This window comes from Onychomys torridus, chromosome 5, assembly GCF_903995425.1.
Source record: "Onychomys torridus chromosome 5, mOncTor1.1, whole genome shotgun sequence".
NCBI classification, from domain to species: domain Eukaryota; kingdom Metazoa; phylum Chordata; class Mammalia; order Rodentia; family Cricetidae; genus Onychomys; species Onychomys torridus.
The window spans coordinates 136,832,242-136,843,279 of NC_050447.1; positions in this window are offsets into that span (position 1 = coordinate 136,832,242).

Genomic DNA, 11,038 nt, shown 5'->3' on the forward strand with positions numbered 1-11,038 from the left:
TTAAGCAGTCATACTATTTCCAAGTGCATACTCCAAAAACTATATAGTCAAAATTTTTATGAGAACTAGAGGTGTAACTGTGTTAAAGCACATGCTTAGCTTGCATGAGGCTCTAGTTACTTAATCTGGGGCAAAAGTCACAGAAATATTAGAATCGCACAGTGAGTAGTGGCCAGAAAATTCTGACCAGCATTTGAATGGCAGCATTCTCATTTGGACTTGATAATAACAATAAAATACCACCTTTTACCTGGTGACTCTGATCCTAATAATGAGATTAATAATAGAGATATTGGAAGAACATTTCAAATGACTCTCTTCTTTCATCTTCAGATACTTATAAGGAGTACAATCTCCCATGATTGTTTCCTTTCTTCCACTGCTACAGTGAAAAAAGAATTCTAAATGTAACTTTGTGGACAAGGATTTGAGGTTCTCCACTGAATCACTATGTGGCTTTGGTAGTCATTATTCTCTTCACCTCTTTTTGTCCTACCGACCTGTAAGTATAGCATTGAAACAAATATTCATATTTCAGTTCTTTTCAGGTTTATTAGAAAAATTATCAAGAAAATTTTCACATTAAAATCCACATTGTGTGGATACAGGAAACCACATAGTATCCTAGGTATGGTTTCCTTTCTGTTGGGAAATCATTACCAATACAGTATCTTATACCACAGCTATTTGACTTCCTCACTCCATTGTGAAATATTTTTAAGACAAAAAGCTCACCAAATGTAAAACAGTGAAGGCATTCACTGACAATAAAGTGAAAAAATCACATATATCTTAAACACAGAAGTCAGTATTCATGGCTCGAGATCCCAGGGAGAAAAATTTTAAAAATGTGCATGTCTTTTGTATTTAAAGTTCAGGCCTGCTTCTGACATTTTCAAGGTCTTGTGCAGCAATGTAAAGGAGGCATTTAAGCTATAAATTAAACTGTTAGAAGAAACATTATATTTCCATCTTGAAAAAAATGTACATTACTTAAAGTGGGTTTAAAAATCTATGTTTCCTATGATAAAAATGGCAAAAACTATATAGTCAAAATTTTTATGAGAACTAGAGGTGTAGCTGTGTTAAAGCACATGCTTTAACTAACTATACATTTTGATGATAAGCTTGTGATTTGGGTATGTGTAATAGAATAAAAACATACATATTACAAGAAATGTTTGGTGCAATTACAATAAAAATCTTGTTGTTCTACCTACACACATAAAAACTTGAGAACAGTATATATCACTCAGAATTATGGGATATTTCTCAGATATTTTGCATATAACTATGGTAGATTCCAAGACAATATGAAATACTTATGGTACCTCAGAACTATAAAAGAAACAAGAAAAGGAATCTCAGCAGGTAATGTTTTAATAAAGTTATGATAATATTATAAATATTTGCTGGGTTAATAAAATTGTTCTTTTCCCTAAGTACTCCCTCCTCTTGAGACTTCTAGATGGAAGAGAGGCTACTTTGACATTGGCTCATATTCTTGCAGTGCTTAGTTATTTTATGTTTTGAGATATAGATAATCACTCCCTTGGTAGACAGTAATCCATATTGAAGTGAGCATAAGGGATTCCAGGTTTGTGATATGCCAGCACTGAGCCTAGATCCTAAGGGACAAAGTGACTGTGGCCTGTGGAAGGGAGTGGTAGGTGTTTGGAGTGTGAAATGGAGTAGGATGTCAGGGCCAAGGGCAAAGATAAATAAAAAATATTGAGACAATTCATAAACACATTAAATCTTTGGGTAAATTATGACAAGGACAGGATTTGTTCAAACTGGTTCTATCCATCTTAGGTAGTACTTTAATTCTTATCAACTGATAGTATGTAACTATAAATTACAACTCCATAGAATAGAACTTATATATTTAAAAAGTTGAATTTGCATAAGAACAATAAAAGACAGTAAACCTATTCATTAGTAAATTGTCAGATTGTTTAAAGTGTTATTGTTATTAATTGAATTTGAAATGTCTGAGTTCATGTCTTGTTTGCTTGTTCCCAGCCTAGAAGGTTACACCTGTTTTAGGAGGCTATGGAAGACTTTTAGGAGTGCCTTACCATGATGTACTATACCATGAACTGTAAAAGAAACACCGCCCCCCCAAGCTGCTTTTGTCCAAATATTTTATTTCAGAAACAGGAAAATGTCTGCCATTTTAGAAGAATTTGAATACCTAAAGAATCACTTAACCACAACTTGTAACTATATTTTTGGTTGTTCTTATTTCAAAGTTGTCATTCTGTTATTTAGAGTTATTTAGGTTCTTGCTCTTTGTTGGGCTTTCTGAGGGTGCAAACGCTCTGGCTTTTTTGGCTACACATTTTTCTTCCCTAACATGGAGAAGAAATGTCATTTTTCCCCATATGATATCAGACTTCTCAATTTTCCAAGTAATGATGTAGGTGCCACAGACCAAAAATGTCATTTCCTAGAATCAAAGTAAAGGATCTGATATAGTGCCCACTGCTCCCTCTAGGAATAAAGCATTACTTTTTCCTTCCATATTAGAATTATTACTCTATATGCATTTCAAGAAATGAATATTTGATTTCTTAATGTGTTTGAAGTTATAATTTGGGGCTGGAGGTGGTTAGGAGCATTGTCTGTCTGCACTTCCAGAGGACCCAGGTTCAATTCCTAGCACCCACATGGTGGCTCACAACAACCCATAACTCCAGTTGCAGAGAATCTGATACACCCTTCTGGCCTTCACAGGCAACCAGGTACACATGTGATGCACATGTATACATGTGGGCAAAATATCCATACACATAAAAATAAACAAATCTTTAAAAATAAATTTTAAAAATGAAGTTACCATTTGTTAAAGTACAAATGACTTTTCAAATACAAAAAAAAACCCTTTCTTTCTAGTTAAAATACAAACAAAAATAAACTTTTGAATATTTAGTTCATTCAGAAATTCTAGATTTAATCAAGTTGAAATGCAATGGCTTTTAGGTTAATTGATTTCTTATTTTTTCTAGTTCTACTAGTAATGATTTTGTATCTATTCCCCAGGAGATCAAATATTTGAATCAAAGTTATGACCATGGTTTTATCATGATGCTGCCTATTGAAGTCTCTGTAAATGACAAGGGTGTGGTGGTATTGTGTTTCCCAAAATATTGTGCACCCTAATAAACTTATCTGGGGTCAGAGACAGAACAGCCACAATATTAAAAATAGAGGTTAGGCAGTGGTAGCAGACGCCTCTAAACCTAGCATTCCAGAGGCAGAAATCCCTCTGGATCTCTGTGAGTTCAAGGCCACATTGGAAACAGCCAGGCATGGTGGCTCATGCCTTTAATCCCAGAAAGTGAGCCTTTAATCCCACGAAGTGATGGCAGAAAGCAAAAAGGTATGTAAGGCGAGAGGAACAGAAACTAAGTTAGTTAAGCATTTGGCTGGTTTAGCTTTCAGGTTTTTGAGCAGCAGTTCAGCTGAGACCCATTTGGATGAGAACTCAGAGGCTTCCAGCCTGAGGAAACAGGATCAGCTGAGGAACTGGTGAGATGAAGTACCTGTGGCTTGTTCTGCTTCTCTGATCTTCTAGTGTTCACCCCAATAACTGGCCTCAGGTTTGATTTTATTAACAAGACTCTTTAAGATTCCTGCTACACAGGTTGCTTTTTGAAATGTTATTTACATAATACTTACTTGGGTGTGAGACTGGAGAAATGGCTCAGTGGTTAAGTTAAAAAACACTTGATGATTTTGATGGAAACCTAAGTTCAGTTCCCAACACCCACATCAGATGACACACAACTGTAACTTCAGTTCCAAAGGATCCAATGCCTAGCCTCCACAGACATTCACACACATGGACATGGACACACACACACACACACACACACACACACACACACACACACACACACACAAATAAATATTAAAAAACTATTGCTTGGTTATAGATATTGTTGAGACAGGATCTTACTCAGTAGCCCAAGTTGGTCTAGAATTCATGGCAATGCTCCAGCCTCAGCCTCCCAATTACTAGAATTACCTGCATGAGCTTATGACACCTATATCTTTACCATAGAAAAACCTACAGAGAAAATACTCTACCATTTAATATTTAAAAGTAAAATTTGATAATATCTATTAAAATGTTTTTAAAGGAAGCCAGAGTAAATTCTTGTTTTATTTACTTCTCATTTACTCACTTAGGCCACTGAGTTTAGAAATCATTTACATAAGCCATAAAACAACAGGCCCTTACTCTACTTTACTCTAGATATTTCCCTAATGTCTAATCATTATGGTTATGACTGTGTAAGTCATTCTTTGGGAATTTGGAAGTAGCTTTGTCTATCAAATTAATTGAAGTCGCTGTCTTTTTTCCTTGAACTTACCCAGCTGTCTATTGGATAACCTTTTGATATCAAAAGGAAAATTCACACTAATACATCATGTAAACATGTATTCTATATTGCCATATCATCATATGTATACATAGTAGGTGTCTTATTCAGGTTTTCTATTGTTGCAGTGAAAAACCATGACCAAAAATAAGTTGGGGAGGAAAGGATTTATTGAGCTTATGCTTTCACATTGTAGTCCATCACTGAAGGAAGCCAGATCGGGAATTCAAACAAGGCAGAAACTTGGAGGCAGGAGCTGATGCAGAGGCCTTGGAGAGGTGCTGCCTCAATTGGAAGCTACTTTGGTAGCCCTAATTGGGTCTGCCTCTGTTCTTCTTTATCAGCTGCACTGGTAATGGGCACAGAGTGATTACCTTAAAGTAGAAAATATTGTATTTTGTTGGGAATAAAACAGAAACTTCTATAATGTAGTCATTTCAAAATTTCATTATTCTACAAAGATTTCTCTAATAAATTATGCATGGATTCATAGCATATGGTACATAAAAGCCTCAGCCATGAAAGCCAAATGTGCAGCTCTGCAACCAGAGATGGTAACTACGTGCAAGGTTCCTAGCTCCAGAGATGGGTATAGGCCAGGTTGGGCAGCAAGGTGTCTCTTTGTAGGTTAAAGCCTTGTGTCTAAGCTGAGCTACTCTGTCCTCCCAAGAAGAGAATGAAGATCTTAGGGAGCCTTAACACCCACATAGAGCTGGGCAGATGTTCTTTCATTTCCTCAAAGGCCTTGGGATAGGAATGACACAAGCACAGCTATCCTCAGCTCTGAGGACAATACTATATCTACTATATCTATGGACTATGGTTACTGAATATTAGTAAATAGATGTATCTATTCATAAACATTTTGAGACTCATGTGGTTTCTGATAACGGTATCTATCATCTCTTAGTAGTCTCTGAAAAACAAAACCTTTTGCTGATAGTTATATCATTGTCTCATGTGGAATCTTCATCTATTTACTGGAGTGTAGATTTTTCCTGCCTGGCCCACAGTCAGGACAAATCTCTCTTACCCACCAGTCCCACAGTTGCTCATACCCAACTAAGAAAGCACACAGAGACTTATATTACTTATAAACTATATGGCTGTGGCAGGCTTATTGTTACCTAGTTCTTCTATCTTAAATTAACCCATTTCTATTAATCTATACTTTACCACATGGCTTGTGGCTTACCTGTGTCTTTACATGTTGCTTCTCCTGGCAGCGGCTGGCAGTCTTTCCTCCCAGCCTTCCTGCTCTCTGCCTCCTCCTCTTCCTTGTCTTGCCTACCCTATCCTTCCTGCCTGGCTACTGGCCAATCAGCACTTTATTTATTTTAACCAATCAGAGCAACATATTTGACATACAGAACATCCCATAGCACTGGAGCATTATATGGATTTACCCTTGACTTTCACTTAATTCTTTAAAACATATATTAGTTCTTTGAGAATTTCATGCAGTGTCCTTTGATCAGATTCACTCCCTCCTTCAATTCCTCCCAGACCAACCTTCCTTCACTACGCACACATTTTTGTGCCTGAACTGTTACACCTTTTTGTTGGTTGGTAACTCTTATAATGAAGGAAGCTGTTCCATATTATTGGAAAAACACAAATATGAACCAACTTACCCAGGTCTAGAGGTATCCTAAGCCAACAGAGATGAAAAGGTTTCTTTTAAACATAACATATAAAAAATATGGCTCCCAAAACAGAAACCAAAACCTTTTAAAATTTTTTAGTATCTGGGTTCTTAGAAGTCCTACTTAGACCCTGCAGCTTCAGGTTTCCACAGACATATGCTAGTTCACAACTAGTGACACAGAGTGTCTACCTGTCACCCAATAGCATCCACATTATCCATATGTACTTATTTATTATAACTTAATATGCACATATTTATTTAAAATTCTATGACAAACTCAAATTCTAATTTGGGGTGCAGCAGGAAAGGGGTAAAATATTCCAAAACCCAAATTATACCTAACTCCCACTCCAAGGTCACCAACATGATCTCTCACATCCTTTAAATACAATCAGCTCTATACATAACCATGAATATAAATTCCCCTAATTTCAAATTACTACACAGACACTATGATTCACATAAGTGAATACACACTACACACTCTCACCACTCAATTTAAAACACTATTATAAACTATAAATTCATACATCTTATTTTCCATTTATGTCTGGAACACATTGAACAAATCACACATTGTCTCTGAATTCCCACAAACACATGAGGTCCATAAGCACACCATTTCATATGAGAATAATCACCTAATGATTTTTCATGCTTTCCAAAATCAACACATACACATAACTTCTTCACATTCTCAAATACATTGACTCCTAATATTCTATCAAACGATTATGTGATTTTACTATTTGGTTCTCACAGAATGCTTCCCTTAATTGTCACTCTTATGTCCAAAGAGACAAATCATAGAATAAAAAAGGCCTGTTATTCCATTACGCTAAGTTCTAATAGATTTAGACTATGAAAGCTGACTGTTATTTTTACTTACATGGATGGACAAAGATTTGTAAGTAAAACAAAGATGAATGTCAAAAATTTGCCTGCTTTTCAATTACATGAGTTACTTCTTTGGTGAATTGGGTAATGAATGCTTTGTAAAGACACAGGAAGCTTCCTGAGAGTGAAGAAAAAAAAGATAAAACACACTTTCAAAGTTCACAGGACATTTATTAAATTCCACAACATAGGTCAAAAGTCAGGCAATTAACAGAAGAATGGGAGAAGCCCTAGTCTGGGCACTTGCCAATCCCTGGGTTGTAAAAACCTTCCAGGCAGCTGGGTGGTGGTGGCATATATCTTTAATCCTAGCACTCCAGAGTTAGGAGGATTTCTAAGTTCAAGGCCAGTCTGGTTACAGAATAATTTCCAGGATAGCTAGGACTATACAGAGAAACCCTGTCTTGAAAAACAAACAAAAAATAAAACAAAACAAAAAAACTCCCAGGCTTCAGATTGGCTTCTGGATGACATTCAGTCTCTCAGGGTAGCACCACCCACAAGACACAGGAAGTTAGAGCTGAGTTTCAATTACTTCTTTCTATGTAACAGGCCCTGGATGCTGCCATGGTCAGCAGATGTTAGAATGATCCCTCTAAGCTCCTGCAGCACCCCCTACATCAACATCCTGCATCCTCTAAGCTCATGCCTGCATCAGTGTTACTTGCTGATGAGACAGTGGACACTGGGAGGCATGGAAGGTGATCAACAAGTACCAGAGTACCTCAGCCAAGGGAGAGCTCAGGTGTGAGATCCCAGGTGAAACCTAAGCTTTGCAAGAAGAAAGAAATACCACATGAGGATCACACGGCAGCTTCTTCACAAAACTATTTTGGCCATCCTTTCTTTAAATCAGTGTGTCCTAAATGGTCCCTTAAGAAGAAATTCAAATTATAAACGTTTCATCCATACATTTAGAAATCACCTACCAAAAATTTTGGAAACATCCTGGCTTAAAGTACTCTCCTCTCACTGGACCAACACCTGTCTCTTTATTCACATCTTACAAAGAACAGTGTGTCCTCTTCAGGCTCATCTGCAAGTTCCATTAAAGAACACTTCTGGCAAAGAATTTCAGATCTTGGAAATACTCTGAGACATGATTTGCCCAGTCTCTTTTTTCTAGAATCTTTCTTCCTGTATTTACTGTACTAAGTATATTTACTTCAAACAAAGAGCTCTTCCAATAAATTTTGGTTCACAAATGCTTTCTCTAAAAATTTTTGCTGCATCTTTAAACAAGCCTTAATTATCTATCTGAGTCCCTCTAAAGTTTAGAGGGGTTTAAGTTAAACCTCCTTCTTTTAACCTCTCCCACCAGCAGTAACACCACTGACTCCTATCAAGGAAAGGAGGCTCACCATTCAGAACGTTTTGTTGACTTTCACTGGATACCCCTTCCACATCTCTACAGAACAACTGAGTAGCAATCCTTTTTTAAAAATCACAACACAAAATAAGAGTATTGATGTGAGAAATCCATGGGTGTTTGCTTGAGGAGTATTAGGTGCCCCGGACAGCGGAGTTTCAACAGGGGCGACCCACCTGTGGGAGCGAATGAGAGACAGGAAACACAAGAGACTGACAGCAAGACAAAATTCTGATCAAGCCACCAATCTTTATTTTTCTCCGCATGGCTTATATAACATAAGGGGGAAGGGGCAGGAAGGAGGGAAGGGGAAGTGACGTGGAAGGTGTGCAGAACATGGGAGATGTGCAGGTTGTGCAACTGCAAGATGTCTGCTAAGGTCAGGGGCCATTTGTTCTGTTGCTAGGCTACCTGACCATGGAATGCTCTTTACATTTGGTTGCCATGGCACCTGACTGTGGAATGTTCTTATCTTTGGGAGCCTCCAGTTAGCAAACAGGTGTTACTGCTCTGGGGAAGGGCGGTGGTCTTATGACTTGTTCTCTGGCTTAGCTAGTACTTTCCACGGTTCATGTTTGGTTCCTGAAATCTTGGTCTCTAACAATTAGGGAATTTTTTAGGACATAAAATGAGGAAATACACTCACAAGTACAGAACTCAGTTAATAGCTGAAGTCATTCTATGATCTGACCAGAAGTGAATCCACCTGGCAGTTTGATCATGCCAGGAAACAGGAAGCAGAGAGAAGGGACCTCATGACTTCTCTTCCTTTCCTCTTAAGAGGTCATGTACAATAGCAAGAAGCATCACCTCCTTCAGGTCGCATAGCCCAAGGTAATGGGCAAAGCAAATACCACTGCATTTCCCCTTTTTGCCTAAATAGGAAAGAAGGTTCTAAATTTAATGTAAATATATACAATAAGAATGATTATCAAGTATTGTCCAGGAGATATAAAGGGTAGTAACATAAACAAAAACAACAACAATGGCAAAAAAAAAAAACCTAACAAGAACAACATCAAACAAGAAACACATACTAAATGTCCAGAAATGGATCACAGATAAATGGCAAATTACCAAGATTACTCCAATAGCTATTCTAACCTGAAGATTCTAACTTTAGTATCTAATACGTTCTTAGCTAAGATATGAGAGGACTATAACAGTAATTATCTAGTCTTCAACCCCATCAAAACCTGAGAAGGAAAATAATATTACCTGAGAAAACAGGAAGTGCAAGAAAGCAATTTCTGAAAAATTGTGAGTATAGATAGAGACAGCTGGCAGCCTGGACAGTCACCTAAAGTCTCAGCACCACTGGGGCATCTATTTTTGGGTACAGGCCTAGAAAATCTGACAGACCATTTTCAGAAGCAGGAATTCTGAAAGACCTTCTTACCCTGTCTTGGCTAGGTTCAGAAGTCACTTTTTCCTTGTGTCCTGCTCATCTGGAAAGGGCAGCATGAATACTGTCAGCAGTCGAGGCAAGAGCAATTCTTTGCCCAGCAGGCCATTTTGTTCCAAGAAGAAGAAGACAAACTTCCATACAGAGTGTCTTTGTAGCCCAATGTAGTGCTCTGGAACCCCCAAGTTGGGTAACTGTGCCCTGCTTGTTGACCTTGAACTTGGTGTCCTCCCTATGCTGATTCCCTGCCAGTCTCCAGAGGTTCTTTGTTTGTGTATCCTGCATTTGGTTTAAACAGCTTAGATGCAAGAATGTAGAACATTTAGTAGCGAACTTCTGCCCTCTGGGGTTCCTCCATTGTGCTGTAAGCCTGTATTTAAGGTTCCCTCCCTTCTTCAATAAATGGCATTTGGCATCCTTTGGCATGAATGACTCTCTGTCTTTTGTCTCTGTTTTTTGATCCACAGCCCCTCGCTCATACATGGTAAACCGGATGGTGGTAGCGTGGGAGCTGCCACAACAGCCCAACATTCCCTTTGGAGTAGATTGGTGCTGCCAGGAGCAATTGTGTCTCATGTCAACAGAATTCTAAGTTAACAAAACATTTAAATGTCACATTCACTAGGTCTATGTTTGAAGATTACCATGTGACACATGTTTCTGTAAATCTGACTCAATATTGTTTATGTGTTGGATCTATTCTTCTGTGGGTGTTAATCTGATCTTTAAAGGTACAAGTATCCTTTTGCATTCCATATTAGCATCATCAAAAGCCAAATATTGAGTTAATATTTAACTAATATAATTATAATTATGAAAATCATGGGTGACTATTAATTTTCAGGTCTTATCTACCTGAATAACCTAAGAACTAAGGCTTCACATTAATAATGTAAACAATCTGTAAACAGAATGCACAGTATGACAATGACCTCAAAATTGTGACAATATACAAAATATCTTAAACAGAAGTAGAAATATAAAGTGCAATATGACAACAATATCCTTGATATGTGATGATCCACACCTTTTTTTTTTTTTTTTTTGATTTTTTGAGACAGGGTTTCCCTGTACAGCTTTGCACCTTTCCTGGATCTTGCTCTGTAGACCAGGCTGGCCTCGAACTCACAGAGATCCGCCTGGCTCTGCCTCCCAAGTGCTGGAATTACATGCATGCACCACCACCGCCCAGCCAATATCCTTAATATGTATCAATATACAAAGTATCCTAAACAGAGGTAGAACATATAGATAGTATGGCAATTGTAAGTTAACATTTGTATCAATATACAAAATATTTCAAATAGGGTAGGAACATTATATTATAA